This window comes from Drechmeria coniospora, chromosome 02 (assembly GCF_001625195.1).
Source record: "Drechmeria coniospora strain ARSEF 6962 chromosome 02, whole genome shotgun sequence".
NCBI lineage: Eukaryota > Fungi > Ascomycota > Sordariomycetes > Hypocreales > Ophiocordycipitaceae > Drechmeria > Drechmeria coniospora.
The window spans coordinates 1,804,394-1,820,855 of NC_054390.1; positions in this window are offsets into that span (position 1 = coordinate 1,804,394).

Genomic DNA, 16,462 nt, shown 5'->3' on the forward strand with positions numbered 1-16,462 from the left:
GTAAGTAATATTCCGGCTTATTCCAAGAAGTTCTAGTATATTCTATAAGTAGGGTATAGAATATTCTAGAATATTCTAGAATGTTCTAGAGTATTCTGTATTATACTTAATTAGGTAAGTATCTTTAACAATAGTTTAGAGAAATAGTATATTATATACTATTAGTTAGCTCTATATACTTACTTATACTCTTAGTATAGTATAGTATATCTACTAGCAGTAGTACTTCTAATAATTACTACTAGTTATAGCAATAATAGGATAGTATCCTATTTGGGTAGTCTTACTAGTATATATCCTAGTATTTTAATACTTATTAGCCTAATTAATAAATACCTTAATAATTAAATTTTAGTTGGAATAAACTAAGAATAAGTTAAATATACTATAGGCTTATATTAAATATAAAATAATTTTAATTAAGAACCTATATAATAATAATAAGGGTACCTTTATAACCTAAAGGTTTTATATAGACTAAAAGCTCTAAGTAAATAAGGACTTTATTAGGTTTACCTAAAACTAATAGATTTTTATTTAGTAAATTTATTTAGCTAAAGTCTAATAATAAGCTATAATATACTTTAAGGAAAGTACCTATAATAGTTATAACCTATTTTAACTACCAATATACCTTAAATTAGCTTATAATAACCCTTACTATTAGTAACTAATAGTTATTAAACTAAAGGATATTAAGTAAAGAATATTAAAATTATTTTTAATATTCCTTATATACTTTAAAGAAAAGCTTATACTAATAGAAAGGATATACTAACCTAATAAGGTAAAACTTATAAAGCTTTATATTAAGTTAACTAAGAAAATAAAGAATTATATTTTTTAGTAAGGAATTATTATAAATAACTATAATAAAATAATTAATATTTATAAATAAATTATATTTAAAATATAATTATAATATATAGAGGATAATGTTAAGAACTAAAGTAGGCCTAGCTAAGGAATAACTAAAGTAACCCCCTAACCTAATAAGAATAATAATACTTTAATATTAAGGGTTAATATAATAGGCTTTAGGATTATAGCTAAGCCTAAAGTAGCTATAATTAAGCTAATAATAAAAATAAACTAAAGCTAAAGTAGGCCCTAATAGTAAATAAAATAAGTTATATAGGAAAAAAGAAATAAATATAAGGTAGTTAATATATATATTTACTATAAGAAGGAAAGCTATTATATTTAAAAAGCTAAACTAAGTAATAGTAAAGTATATAGTTATAGCTATACTAACCCCTTTAACTATTATACTAAATATCCCTTAAGGTATATACCCTACCTTTTACGTAAACTTAGTAAAGTAAGCTATAATAAATCTACTATTTAGTTAAGCCTTAATAAATACTAAGCTAGAGCTACTTTTAATAAAGAAGAAGGATAAAGTACTATAGGATAAATATATTATAAAGGAAATCTTAACTATAAAGAATATATAAGGATAAGGTAAGTATTATAATATTTTAGTTAAATAGGCTAGGTATAATTAACCTATATAGGAATTACAAAAAAACCTATAGGAAACTAAAGTATTAGTAAACTATAAGTAAAAATAAGGTAGTATACTTACCTATAATAAACTAATCTTTTTATAATAATAATATTAGTATAGCTTATATTTACTTAACCTAAAAGGAGTATAAATAACTTTCTTACTTTAAATTAGAATATCTTAAGATAAAGGACCTAAGCTAGCCTTAATAAATTCCTAGCCCTAATTAAGGTACTATAAGTAAAACAAAATTTTAGTACTATAATATATACGTATTAGGCCCTTAATAACTAGGGGGAGAAAATAGCTTACTTAAGTTATTCTTAACTAAGGACAAAAGGTAAAAGGGTTAGGTTAGTACTAGGAGGCTATTTATAAATAAAATATAATAGGTATAAGTACTACTAAGGGTAGTAAAAGGTAAGATAATAGTAAGGTAAAATAAGCTAAAGTAATTAGTAATAGTATAATAAAAAGAGAAAAAGAATTAAGGTCCTTAATAAGAAGGGTAAGGTAAATATAATACGCTTACCTTATAGGTATAGTAGGTAGTAATTAGCTCTTTATAGATTATAGCTATAAGGCTTAATTGTTATAGAGTTACTAGGCGACTGCTCTAGGACTCTTAATAAAGTTTATTAAAAGACTTAAAGGAGGGAAAACTACTTAATAACTAGGGCTACTAGTTATATGCGTTCCTTTTAGTAGGTCCCTTAGTTCCCTTTGTTCTCCTATATTAGGCTAAGCCTAATACTATAATATATTGTCTTACTCTAACCGTTTAAAGTAAAGTCTAGTTATAGCTGTAGCTAAACCGCCCTTCCTAAGGCTAGTTTTCTTAGTTTGTAGCTCCCTTAAAAAAAACAATTTTTTTTAGGTATTTATTAGGTACTTAGTGTATATAGTTTCCTTTCTGTATTGTTCCCTATTTAAAGTTTACTAGTTACTTAGGGTAACTAACTTTACCTTACTTTATCCCCTCCTTAGGTATTCCCTAGGTATTCCCTAGGTACCTAAGGTACCTAGCGTTACCTTACTTTTCCCCCTTACTACTCTCTTTATATTACTCTTTTTATTCCTTTCCTATTATACTTTATTATTCCTTTTTCTTTTAACTATTATACCTATTTGTTTTTTTAGCTTTTTGTTATATAATTTATTATTAACTCCTTTACTATTTCCTACTATACTTACTCCTTTATTACTATTATTTCTCTCCCGTAAGGTAGGTTATTACTTCCTTATTAGGGCCGTTTTATATATCCTTTAGGCTATTAGCTAATAAGCTAGTAATAATAGGAACTATTAATCCTATTCTTACTATTATTGCTCCTCCCTTATAGAGGAATTATTTACCTTTTTATTACTACTATTACTGCTATTATATCTACTACTATAGGTACTCCCCCCCCCCCCTGGATATAGTTTAGGACCTTATTATAGCTACTATACTAATAAGTTGGACTGCTATTATGCCCTAGTTAAATACCTAGTAGAGGGTAACTCCTTTAATAAGGAGTTTATACCTCTAGAGGAGGTATATAAAATATACCTCCCTTACGTTAATTGCCTTATTACTAGTAGCTATAATAACTATATACTAGGCCGTAGTACTAGTTATTGTATATATATATATATATATACTAAATATATTTAGGTACTATATTTATTTACTGTATACCCTTAGCTGTATTGCGCCCTATATAACCTTTATACTTACGCTTAGTATAATATCTATATTCTAGTTAAGGCCTACCCTAAGGTCGGAACCGTACTAGGTACTTATACTATTCTTTTGCTTAAATTTCTAGCCTTAGGCCGGGTTTAGGCCTATACTTTAGCTCTAGCCGAAATAGAGCCTACCCTTATATACCCTACCTATACCCTTACCCCTATATTTAGTATTATTTCTCCCCCTACTGCAATTAATAATAATAATAACCTAAACTATACCCTTATCCTTACTACTAATACCTTAACCCTAACTTAAGTAGGTAGCCGTTCCGGTACTATACTAAGTATATAGCTTAGTGTTTTTGCCTAGGGTATAGCTTAGGCCCTAACGGGTATCTAGAGTAATATATATAGCCTTACCTACTATTAGTAAGTATAGGAGGGTATTAGTACTAAGTTAGTAGCTACCTTAGCCGAGATATATTGTAATATCTATAAGTTATATAAGTCTTATATAAATAGTTCCCCCTTAGTATATTGTTCTACCCCCTTTACTTATTATATTACCTATAATAGTAATAGGTTATACTTATTTTATATAAGTAGTATATCTTTATTGTATTACCCTATTACTTCCGCCCTTTATATTACCTATATTACCTAGCGCTTTTGTTTTATACTTCTACCCCTACCCCCCTTAGTTATATTTTACCTTTACTTAAGTACTATAATAAATAGTTTTAAGACCCTCCCTAAAAAGAATACTAAAAAGAATAAAAGTAAAAAGAATATAAAGACTAATAAGTCTAAGTAATATAGTTAGTATATATTTATAGTAGTATTAGATTAGGTCTTTATTAGGGCCGCTTTAGGGTTAGTTTTTTCCTTTAGTATATTTAGAATTTTATATTTTATTTTATAGCTTACCTATACTTTACTATTTATATAGGGATCTTCCTATTACTATATAAATTCCTTTAGGGCTTTTATTTACTTTAGGGCCTCTATTAGTTCTTAGGTTAGTTATTTATAATTTAGCTATTTTATAAGGGTATTATATTATCCCCCTTAGCCTTAGGCCCCCCTTATTATAAGAATATATTTAACTTAGTATTCCTTTTGTAAGGTACTATTTTTATCTTAAACTAATAGTAGGCCTAACTCTAAATCTTATACTACCTAACTAGGTAAGGGGTTATTTACTACCCTTTTAATAAGGTTTATATAAAAGGTAAGGTATAAGCCCTAAGGAATATTTAGTATTACTATAAGTAGTATTAGTACTACTAGTACTATAAACTTAAAAGCTATTTAGTTTAGCTTTCTATATAGCCTATTGGTTTTAATATATTTAAGGCTAAGCTAGACCTTATTACCTACCTAGAACTTTTCTACTAGGTAACCTAAAGCTACTATTAACTTATATAAGTATTATTATATAAAGGTATTAGCTACTTATATAATTTCTATTCCTTCCCTTAGGTATTATAGGAAAGTAATAGCCCTTTCTTTTAGTATTATTATACTTACTTAGTTATCCTTTACCCTAGGTATTATACTAATTTTATAGCCTAATAATAGCTTATTTAGGCTAACTCCTATAACTAAAGACTCCTTATTATTTAGGGTAAGCTAGTAGATAGCTAGGTAGGCTAGTTAGTCGAATTGCTTAAATAAGATTAAGATCTATAGGGTAGCTTAAATTTCTTAATTTACCCTCTTAGTACCTCTATTTATCTAAGGGTAGTATAATATTAATAGGAGTTACTTTATACTAATAAGGGAGTATAGGAATATCTAGAACTTACTAAGCTAGTTTAATTCCTAATTTATTATAATTTAGGTAGAAAAACCCCTAAATTACTACTAGTAGGTCTTAAACTATTTTGTATAAGCTTTTGTACTTATTATAGTTATTGCCTTTAGTTAAATAAATTTAAAAAGGTAGTTTATAATAACTATTAAGAATTAAAGGTACTTATTATTCTATATTAATAGGTTAGTTATAAAATAGTTATAAAGTTAATTAATATCTACTTTTAATAATAGTCTAATAGGGGAATTAGTTATAGGAGTCCTTATCTCTATAAATAGCTCTTATAGCTTTAGTAATAGTAGTAATTCTAAATATACCGTACTATATTCTATAATATACTATCCTAATAGAAGTCTTACTAAAGTACTTAGAATATTCTATTTCGACTAAGGTAGCCTAATATAAGTAATTTATATACCTATTATATTATTTATATTATTAGTAGTTCTTAGGCTAATAACTATAAGTATCCCTTATAGTATATTATACTATAGGTACTAATAGTATAATTAGCTATTTATTTTTTTATTTTTACTTTTACTAGGAATTTCTATATACTTATTATAACTACTTATTGTTAAGCTTTATTTATCCTAAGTATAGTATATTCTCCTTATCCTATTCCTAATATAAGAGTATATTTAGCTATTATACTTATAAGCCCAATCTATACTATAGTAAGTAATTAAAGTTTATAAGGACTTCTGCTTACTATACTTATTATTTTAATATCTCTTATAGTTTAGTAAAGTATTTAAGGTTCTTATAGTCCGTTAAAATAGTAAATAGTTTTATAATACCTTATAGGTCTACTAATTATACCTTAAGATAGTTAATAACTACTAGGAGTTCCTTATTATAAATTATATAATTTCTTTCTATTAGTATAAGTTTAGCTAAGTAGTAGGCTATTAGTTATAGGACCTCCTTACTATTAATCTATAAAATATAACGCGCGGATCGGTTAATAATAGTTAGGTAAGTAAGTAAGCCTTCTTTTAGAAATCGAGTAGTATTTAAGACTAAAGCTTAGCCCTTCTTAAGTTTTTGGGCTTATGTTCTTTTTATAGCCAGGGCGTACCTTAGGCTGCCCTACCTTCCTATCTACTTAGGCTTTACCTGTATGCTCTTATTTACTTAGGCTTTACCCGTATGCCTAGCCTTATAATTATCCCCCCTCCTATAGGGATTATCTTAGTATTATTTTAGAGACTCCCTGGCTAGTGTTATTTAATTTAATTTAGGTAGATATTATAGTATTAGGCTTAGCCCAATATAGGAGAACGAAGGGAACCAAGGGACCTACTAAAAGGAACGCATACAATTAAAAGCCCTAGTTATTAAGTAGTTTTCCCCTCCTTTAAGTTTTTTAATAAATATTATTAAGAGTCCTAAAGTAATTGCTTAGTAACTCTATAATATTTAAAAGACTTTACTTATACTAGTTAGAAGGAAGGAAAAGCCTAACTATTATAAGTTAAAATAAATAAAGGGAAGCCTAAAGAAATTAACCTTTAGTAAGTTATAGAGGACTTTATAGCAAAAGTCTATATAGAGTTTAACTAAATATATACTTAAATAGAAATATACTTTATATAAATTTTAACTCTATAGAAGAATAGGTAGTAATAAGTATAATAGGACCTAAGGTACTTATTGGCCTAACTAATAGATACCTTAACAATTAACCCCTAGCAGGAATAGACTAAGGATAAGTCGGGTATACTATAGGCCTATATTAAATATAAACTAATTTTAGTTAGGGACCTATATAATAGTAATAAGAGTACCTTTATAGCCTAAAAGTTCTATATAAACCGTAAGCTTTAGGTAGATAGGGACTTTATTAAGTCCGCCTAGGACTAATAGATCTTCGTTTAGTAAAATCTTTTAGCTAAAGTCTAGTAATAAGTTATAATATATTTTAAGAAAGGCTTTTATATTAATTATAACCTATTTTAATTCCTAGTATACCTTAAATCGGCTTACAGTAACCCCTACTACTAGTAACTAGTAGTTATCGAACTAAAGGATATTAAGTAAGGGATATTAAAGTTATTCTTAGTATTCCTTATACGCTTTAAAGAAAAGCTTATACTAATAGGGGGGATATATTAGCCTAATAAGGTAAAACTTATAAAGCTTTATATTAAGCTAACTAAAAGAATAAGGGACTATATCCTTTAGCAAGGGACTATAATAAATAACTATAATAAGGCGGTTAATATATATAAATAAATTATATTTAAAATAGAATTATAATATATAGAGGATAAAATTAAGGACTAAGGTAAGCCTAACTAAGGGTTAGCTAAAGTAACCCCCTAACCTAATAAGAATAGCAATACCCTAATATTAAGGGTTAATATAATAGGCTCTAGGGCTATAGCTAGGCCTAAAGTAGCTATAATTAAGCTAATAATAAAAATAAACTAAGGCTAAGGTAGGCCCTAATAATAAGCAAAATAAGTTATATAAAAAGAAAAAAAATAAGTATAAGGTAGTTAGTATATATATCTACTATAAAAAGGGAGGCTACTATATTTAATAATACCTATAATAAGCTATAATCCTATATACCCTAAGAATAAGTATTTAGGCTGCTTAAGGAAAAGAATATATTTATAAGGAATTAAAAACTAAAGAAAAGAAAGAAAATAAAGTACCTTTAAGCTAAGTCTTATATAAAGGTATAAAGGGTTTATAAATAAGTAAACTATAAGGAACTAAGGGAATTAGAAAACTAAGTTTAAAAAGATTATACTAAGGATAAATAAACTACTCTTCCTTATTACTATACTTATAAATTCTATAAGATTCCTTAATATTTAAATTAATAGTAACTATAACTACTATAGGGCTATTAGTAAAAGAATAACTTAATACCTATAACTTAAGCTTATTCCTCTTTTAATAAAAAAGCTACTCTAAATAACTATTATAATATCTTAGCGGAATATAGGTAATACTCTTACCTACCCTATAATAACTAATATAGTCCGTATAATAATTAATATAAATAGCTAAAAGAGCCTAGTACTCCTATACGTTATCCTAGGCCTAAGTCGAAATACTATACTAAGTTTACTATAAATAGAATACTAATAGATTACCCTAAACGCAATAGATTAAACCCTTACAATTAGGGTAGTAGGTAACTAAATTATATAAGTAAATAATACTTACTCTCCTAATAGGTCCTAAAAGGTATACCTTACGCTAGTATAAACCTTTTTACGGAAATAATAGGAAGTACTAATAGTAATAAGCTTATAAGAAATAGTAATAAAACTATAAGAAATAGTACTATAAGTACCTAAAAGTATAAATATAATAGTAATAGCCTTACTTACTCTTTTAGTAGCCCTTTAGGACTATATTAATCTCTTTAATAAGAAATAAGCCTTAGGCCTATTACTATACTAAGGCTCCTAGGACTACTATATCTAACTATAATAAAACAATAAGGGAGAAATACTATAGCTACCCTAGGGCCTACTATATAATTTACTATAAGACTAACTACATAAAGTCTATAAATAAATTATAGACCTACTAAATAAGGGATAGATATAGGTAAGTTTATTAGTAGTAGTAGTATTAATCCTACTTACTAAGAAAGAAAATAAAGAATAAAGGCTATATATAAACTACTAGGCCCTAAATAAGATTATATAATAGGATTACTACTTACTCCTATTAGTTAAAGAAATACTATACTTACTCTTAGGGGTATATTAGTTTATTAAACTAAACGTATAAGTAGTATTCTATAAGTTATATATAGCGCTAGGAGATAAACTACTTATAGTATTCTATATATAATTTAGTCTATTTAAATAATTAGTTTACCCCTTTAGTTTAGTTAAAGTACTAGCTTTATTCTAAAGATATATTAATAGGGTATTATAAAATAAATTAAGGAAATAAGTTATAGCCTATCTAAATAATATTTTAATTTATACCTTTAGATTAAAGGCTAACTACGTTACTAAGGTTAAGAAAATCCTTAAGTAGCTTTAGGCAACTAGTCTATACCTAGATCTTAATAAGTATATATTTATAATAATAAAAGTTAAATACCTTAGGTTTATTATTTAAGTAGGCGTTAAGGTTAGGCCTAACCTAGCGAAAATTGCTACAATTTAAGAATAATAACTACCTACTAAGGTAAGGGGGATTAAGAGCTTCTTAGGTTTTATAAACTTTTACTATAAATTTATTTTAAATTTTATAAGCCTTATAGAACTACTTATAGCCCTTATAGGGAGGGGTATACTATTTTACTAAGGACCTAAAGAAAATATAGCCTTTTAATCCCTTAAGTATACCTTTTCGTTATACTTAATCCTAATATAATAGGACCTAAATAGAAAGACTCTTATAGAAACTAATTACTTAAGTAAGGCATTAGGTAAATACCTCTTACAAATCGATAGTAAGGGGGTCCTATAACTAATAGCCTACTACTTAGCTAAACTTATACTAATAGAAAGGAATTATACAATCTATAATAAGGAACTCCTAATAGTTATTAGCTATCTTAAGGTATAGTCGGTAGACCTATAAAGTATTACGGAACTATTTACTATTTTAATAAACTATAAGAACCTTAAATACTTTACTAAACTATAGGAAATATTAAAATAATAGGTATAGTAAGCGGAAGTCCTTAAAAACTTTAATTACTTACTATAGTATAGACTAAGCTTATAAATATAATAGCTAAATACGCTCTTATATTAGGAATAAGATAAGAAGAATGCACTACGCCTAGGATAAATACTTCGGTTAGTATTAATCTCTATACTATAGGAGGCGCCTAAAGACTAACCTATATAAAAAGGTCCTAACGCCTAAAATACCTAGGATATAGTAATTATAAATATAGGGATAAACTAAGCCCGGACCGGCTATAAAGTACTAAGTGCCTAAGATATAATAGCTATAAATATAAGGGCGGATCGAGCCTATCTAGAGATAGAAGGGGGATAAGGAGCTATTAATATATCCTAACTACTCCTAGCAATATAAGAATAAATAGAAAAGGAAATACTATTTTTATAAGATATACTAACCGGCTAATTACTCTTCCTAGAACCCTACCTATAGGAATTATAGGACTAAGCATTATAAAACAATACAATATATAAAGCCCAATAATAAATAGTTATAATAGGTATATAGAAATTCCTAGTAAAAGTAAAAATAAAAAAACAAATAGCTAATTATATTATTAGTACCTATAGTATAATATACTATAGGGGATACCTATAGTTACTAGCCTAAGAACTACTAATAATATAAATAATACAGTAGGTATATAAATTACTTATATTAGGCTACTTAAGTTAAAATAGAATATTTTAGGTACTTTAGTAGGACTTTTACTAAAATAATATATTATAGGATATAGTATAGTATATTTAGAATTACTACTACTACTAGAGCTATAAGAGCTATTTATAGAAATAGGGACTCCTATAATTAATCCCCCTACTAAACTATTATTAAAAGTAAATATTAATTAACTTTATAACTAACCTACTAATATAAAATAATAAGGACCCCTAATTCTTAATAGTTATTATAGACTACTTCTTTAAATTTATTTAACTAAAGGTAATAACTATAATAAGTATAAAGGCTTATATAAAATAGTTTAAGACCTATTAGTAGTAATTTAAGGGTTTTCCTACTTAAATTATAATAAATTAAGGATTAAACTAACTTAATAAGTTCTAAATATCCTTATACTTCCTTATTAGTATAAAATAACTCTTATTAATATTATACTACTCCTAAACGAATAAGGGTACTAAAAAGGTAAATTAAGAAATTTAAGCTACCCTATGGATCTTAATTTTATTTAAGTAATTCGACTAACCGGCCTACCTAACTACCTATTAGCTTACCTTAAATAATAAGGAGTCTTTAGTTATAGAAGTTAGCCTAAATAAGCTATTATTAGGCTATAAAATTAATATAATACCTAAGGTAAAAGATAACTAGGTAAATATAATAATACTAAAAGGAAAGACTATTACTTTCCTATAATACCTAAGGGAAGGAATAGAAATTATATAAGTAGCTATTACCTTTATATAATAATACTTATATAAGTTAGTAGTAGCTTTAAGTTACCTAACAAAAAAGTTCTAAGTAGGTAATAAGGTTTAGCTTAGCCTTAGATATATTAAAACTAATAAGCTATATAGGAAGCTAAACTAAGTTACTTTTAAGTTTATAGTACTAATAGTACTAATACTACTTATAATAATACTAAATATTCCTTAGGGCTTATATCCTACTTTCTATATAGACCTTATTAAAATGGTAATAAATAACCTTTTACCTAGTTAGGTAGTATAGGATTTAGAGCTAGGCCTACTATTAGTTTAAGATAAAAATAGTACCTTATAAAAGGAATACTAAGTTAAATATATTCTTATAATAAGGGGGGCCTAAGGCTAAAAGGAATAATATAATACCCTTATAAAATAGTTAAATTATAAATAACTAACCTAGGAACTAATAAAGGCTTTAGTATAAATAAAAGCCCTAAAGGAATTTATATAGTAATAGGGAAATCCCTATATAAATAGTAAAGTATAAATAAGCTATAAAATAAAATATAAAATTTTAACTATACTAAAGGAAAAAACTAACCCTAAAGTACCCTTAATAAGGGCCTAACCTAATACTACTACTATAAATATATATTAGCCGTACTACTTAGACTTATTAGTCTTTATATCCTTCTTACTCTTATTCTCCTTAGTATCCTCCTCAGGAAGGGTCTTAAAACTATTCGTTATAGTACTTAGGTAGGGGTAAGATATTATTAAGGGGGGTAAAGGTAGGAGTATAAAATAAAAGTACTAAGTAACTTAAGTAATATAAAGGGTAAAAGCAATAGGGTAATATAATAAAGTTATATTATTTATATAAAATAAGTATAACCTATTACTATTATAGGTAATATAAGGAGTAAAAAGGGTAAAATAATATAATAAGGGGGAACTATTTATATAAGACTTACGCAACTTATAAATATTATAGTATATTTTGGCTAAGGTAGCTACTAACTTAGTACTAATACCCTCCTATACTTACTAACAGTAAGTAAAACTATATATATTACTTTAAATACCTATTAGGGCCTAGGCTATACCTTAAGTAAATATACTAAGCTATACGCTTGGTATACTACTAAAACAACTACTAGCCCGAGTTAGGGTTAAGGTATTAGCGGTAAGGATAAGGGTATAGTTCGGATTATTATTATTAGTAATAGTAAGAGGGAAAATAATACCTAGTATAAAGGTAAGGGTATAGGTAGGACGCATAAGGGCAGGCTCTATCTTAGCTAGGGCTAAAGTATAAGCCTAAACCTAGCCTAGGGCTAGAAATTTAAGCAAAAGAACAGTACAAGTACCTAGTACAGTCCTAACCTTAAGGTAGGCCTCAATTAGGATATAGACATTACGCTAGGCGCAAGCATAAAGGTCGCATAAGGCATAATATAACTAAGGGTATATAATAAATAAATACAATACTTAAACGCATTTAGTATATATATATATATATATATACAGTAACTAGTACTACGGCCTAGTATATAGTCGTTACGGCCGCTAGTAATAAAATAATTAATATAAGGGAGGTATATTTTATATACCTCCTCTAGAGGTACAAACTCCTTATCGGAAGAATTACCCTCCACTAGGTATTTACCTAAGGTATAATAGTAGTCCGACTTATCGGTATAGTAGCTATAATAAGGGCCTAAACTATATCTAAAGGGAGAAAGGGAAGTACCTATAGCAATAAATATAATAATAATAGCAGTAGTAATAAAAAGGTAAATAATTCCTCTATAAGGGAGGAGTAATAGCAATAAGAATAAGACTAATAGTTCCTATTATTACTAACTTATTAGCTAATAGTCTAAAGGATATATAGAATAACCCTAATAAGAAAGCAGTAACCTACCTTATAAGAAAGAAATAATAATAATAAAGAAGTAAGTATAATAGGAAATAGTAAATAAGTTAATAATAAATTATATAGTAAGAAGCTAAAAAAATAAATAAGTATAATAGTTAAAGGAAAGAGAAATAATAAAATATAATAAGAAGAAAACAAAAGGGGTAATATAAAGAAAGTAATAAGAAGGAAAAGTAAAGTAATACTAAATACCTTAGGTACCTAAGGAATACCTAAAGAATACTTAAGGAGGGGATAAAGTAAGGTAGAACTAATTACTTTAGGTAACTAGTAAACTTTAACTAAGGAACAATATAGAAAGGAGACTATATATACTAAGTACTTAATAAATATTAAAAAAATTTTTTTTTAAGGGAGCTATAAAATAAGAAAACTAGCCTTAGAAAGAGCGGGTTAGCTATAGCTATAGCTAGACTTTGCTTTAAATAGGGGGAATAAGATAATATATTATAGTATTAGGCTTAGCCTAATATAGAAAAATAAAGGGAACTAAGAGACCTACTAAAAGGAATATATATAACTAAAAGCCCTAGTTATTAAGTAGTTTTCCCTCCTTTAAGTCTTTTAATAAATATTATTAAGAGTCCTAGAGCAGTCGCTTAGTAACTCTATAATAATAAACTTACTTTATATTTATTATAATATTCCTACTATTAGTTTAGTTATCCTTTGCCTTTAGCTTATTAATCTTATTACTATTATATTTCTTATACTTAATTGTTATTTTAATACGCTTACTAGTTAGTACTACCTTAGGCTATTAATTAGTTACTATAGTACTTATTATATTTATACCTATTGCTATATTATACTTAATACAGCCTTAGGTTTTAATACCCTAGGGATTTTGGCCTAAGGCTATTACTTTAATATATATATCTTATTATATTTTTATTAACTTTTTTCTTTTTTTCTTTTTCTTCTTTAAGACTACTACTATAATAATTTAATAGCTCTTTAGTAGTATTAATAATAATAGTAATAGTAATAATAATAATAGTAATAATAATAATAGTAATAATAATATTCTTTTAATACTTAGTATAACCCCTTTTTGTAAGCGTTTTGCATTAAGTAGGACCTTAGCCTTTCCTAGGACTAATAGCCCTAGTTATTAGTATAGGAAGGCTTAGTATTAGTCTATATAGCGGAGGGCTTTTTTATAACTTTAGAATAGAATCCCCTTAGGTAAGTCCCCCTTTATATTCCCTTTTACTAATAGGGCTAGGGCTAGGGCTTTCTTATATAATAATAATAGTAATATAAGTAGTATTAATAGTATACTAACTCCTTAGTAGGTTAATAAAAGTAAGTAGCCTATAGTAGTTTTATATTTCCTTTTACTTTCTTTTTATCTTTCCCTTAAGTTTATTTAGTTTCCCTTTTCCTTTTTACTTTTCTTTCTCCCTTTTTCTTTCCCTTTCCCCTTATTTAAGGAGTTAGTAAGTAAAGCTAGGTTAATAGCCTTTTACTTAGGATATAGCCTACCTATAGGTAGTAAGAGTTTTACTATAAATAGGGTTAGTATAATTAAAAGGGTTAGTCCTAGGGATAATACTAGTAAAGGTTAGGCTTTACTAAATAATATAGGTAAGGTTAAAGGTATAGGATTAGTCTCTAAGAATAGCCCTCCTATAGGAGAAGCTAAGGAGTTAGTAACTCCTTATTAATACTAATTCTATATTTAGGCGTAACCCTTTTATAGTATTATAGTATAGAATTCTTACCTTTAGTATATAGTATATTTTTATATTATAATTACTACCTATAAGTAGTTTAAGCTAAAGGAGCCCTAGGTTTTTTAACTAATTATATTTATCCTATAGTTTAGTCCTCTTACTGCTAGTAGTATAATAAGTAGTTATTAAAATTACTGGTATTTATACTAGTAAGACTACCCAAATAGGATACTATCCTATGTGTTGCTATTTGCAACACCAGGTAGCAGTACTACTGTTTGCCTATATACTACTACTGTACTGTACGTATAGGTAGTATATTAAGTTAACGAATTGTACTTACTATGCAAATTCTCCTCGCTCCGACTTAGTACAATTAATAGCAGTACTACTGCCCAGCCAATTTACTACTGTCGCACGTTACGTGCAAAGTAGTACTTAGTTAACCAAGTAAGATTATTAATCGGGCCGTTAATTAACGCGCTCCTAACTACTACTAGTAGTTGCCCGCTAACAGTACTACTATTGCGCGGAAGGACCCACCCAACTGCAACTAGCAGTTACTTACCAGCAGTACTACTACTAGCCCACTCGACTACTGCAGTACTGCTATTGTACTATTACGACCAAACCCTAATACTGATTAACCCTGCTAGTTGTAACTAACTTGCAGTATAACTTAACCAAAGTATTTAGAGCTGCATTAAATGCAAGCAGATTGTTCGGAGATACATTGTATAGAATTAGACAGAATTCCAATACGTATACATTGTACTAATTGAGGTACTACCTCTTAGGTATAAAATGGTCCTCCCTTTCCTATACTCTTAGATAGTTAGGAAAAAACATACAAGACGTACGCTATAAACATACAATACACGTACGCGCGCAAGCAAGCACAAGAAACATAATAGTCTTTCTTTTCTGAATTGTCCCTTAGCACTACTATTTGACTTATTTAAATCTATATTCCCTGCCCAGTTACTAACTAGTGCACTTCCTGCTGTTACTAATAGCATCGATTAATATCCATTTTGGATAGTCCGTGCAACTGAACTTCTACTATGTACCCTTCCTATTTTACCCCTTTATTCCAAGAGGTATTTCCCCTTTCATTTTAAAAGGTTATAAGCCCGGAAGGACTACACCAAAACCCTCCGGAACAATCGACCCAGCTACTAATACTATAAGTACTACTTATAGTACTTCCTAACGCACTTCTGCTGTAAGTACTACTTACTGCAATTCCAGGAAATCGATTCAACTGCAGTATCCAGCTGCCAATACAACAAGTACTACTTATTGTACTTTCTAACGCACTTCTGCTGTAAGTACTACTTACTGCAATTCCAGGAAATCGATTTAACTGCAGTATCCAGCTGCTAATACAATAAGTACTACTTATTGTACTTTCTGAAGTACTTCTGCTGTAAGTACTACTTACTGCAATTTCAGAAAATCGATTCAACTACAGCATCCAGCTACCAATATAATAAGTACTACTTGTTGCAACTACTAGTACTACTAGTAGAAAGGTAAACCGAAAATCTAATTACTAACTAAATTGTATCTATGTTTTTAAAATGGATTCCACTAAGGAAGGTCAGGCTACTAAAACACCCATTATATCGGAACTTAAGGCAATTATTTAAAGGTAACAACTATAGTATAATAATCTTTCCAATCGGTTTAACCAACTTACGGAACAATTAAACAATACTATTATACTAATTCAAAAACGCCTTAACAAAATAGAGCCCGAACACATACCTA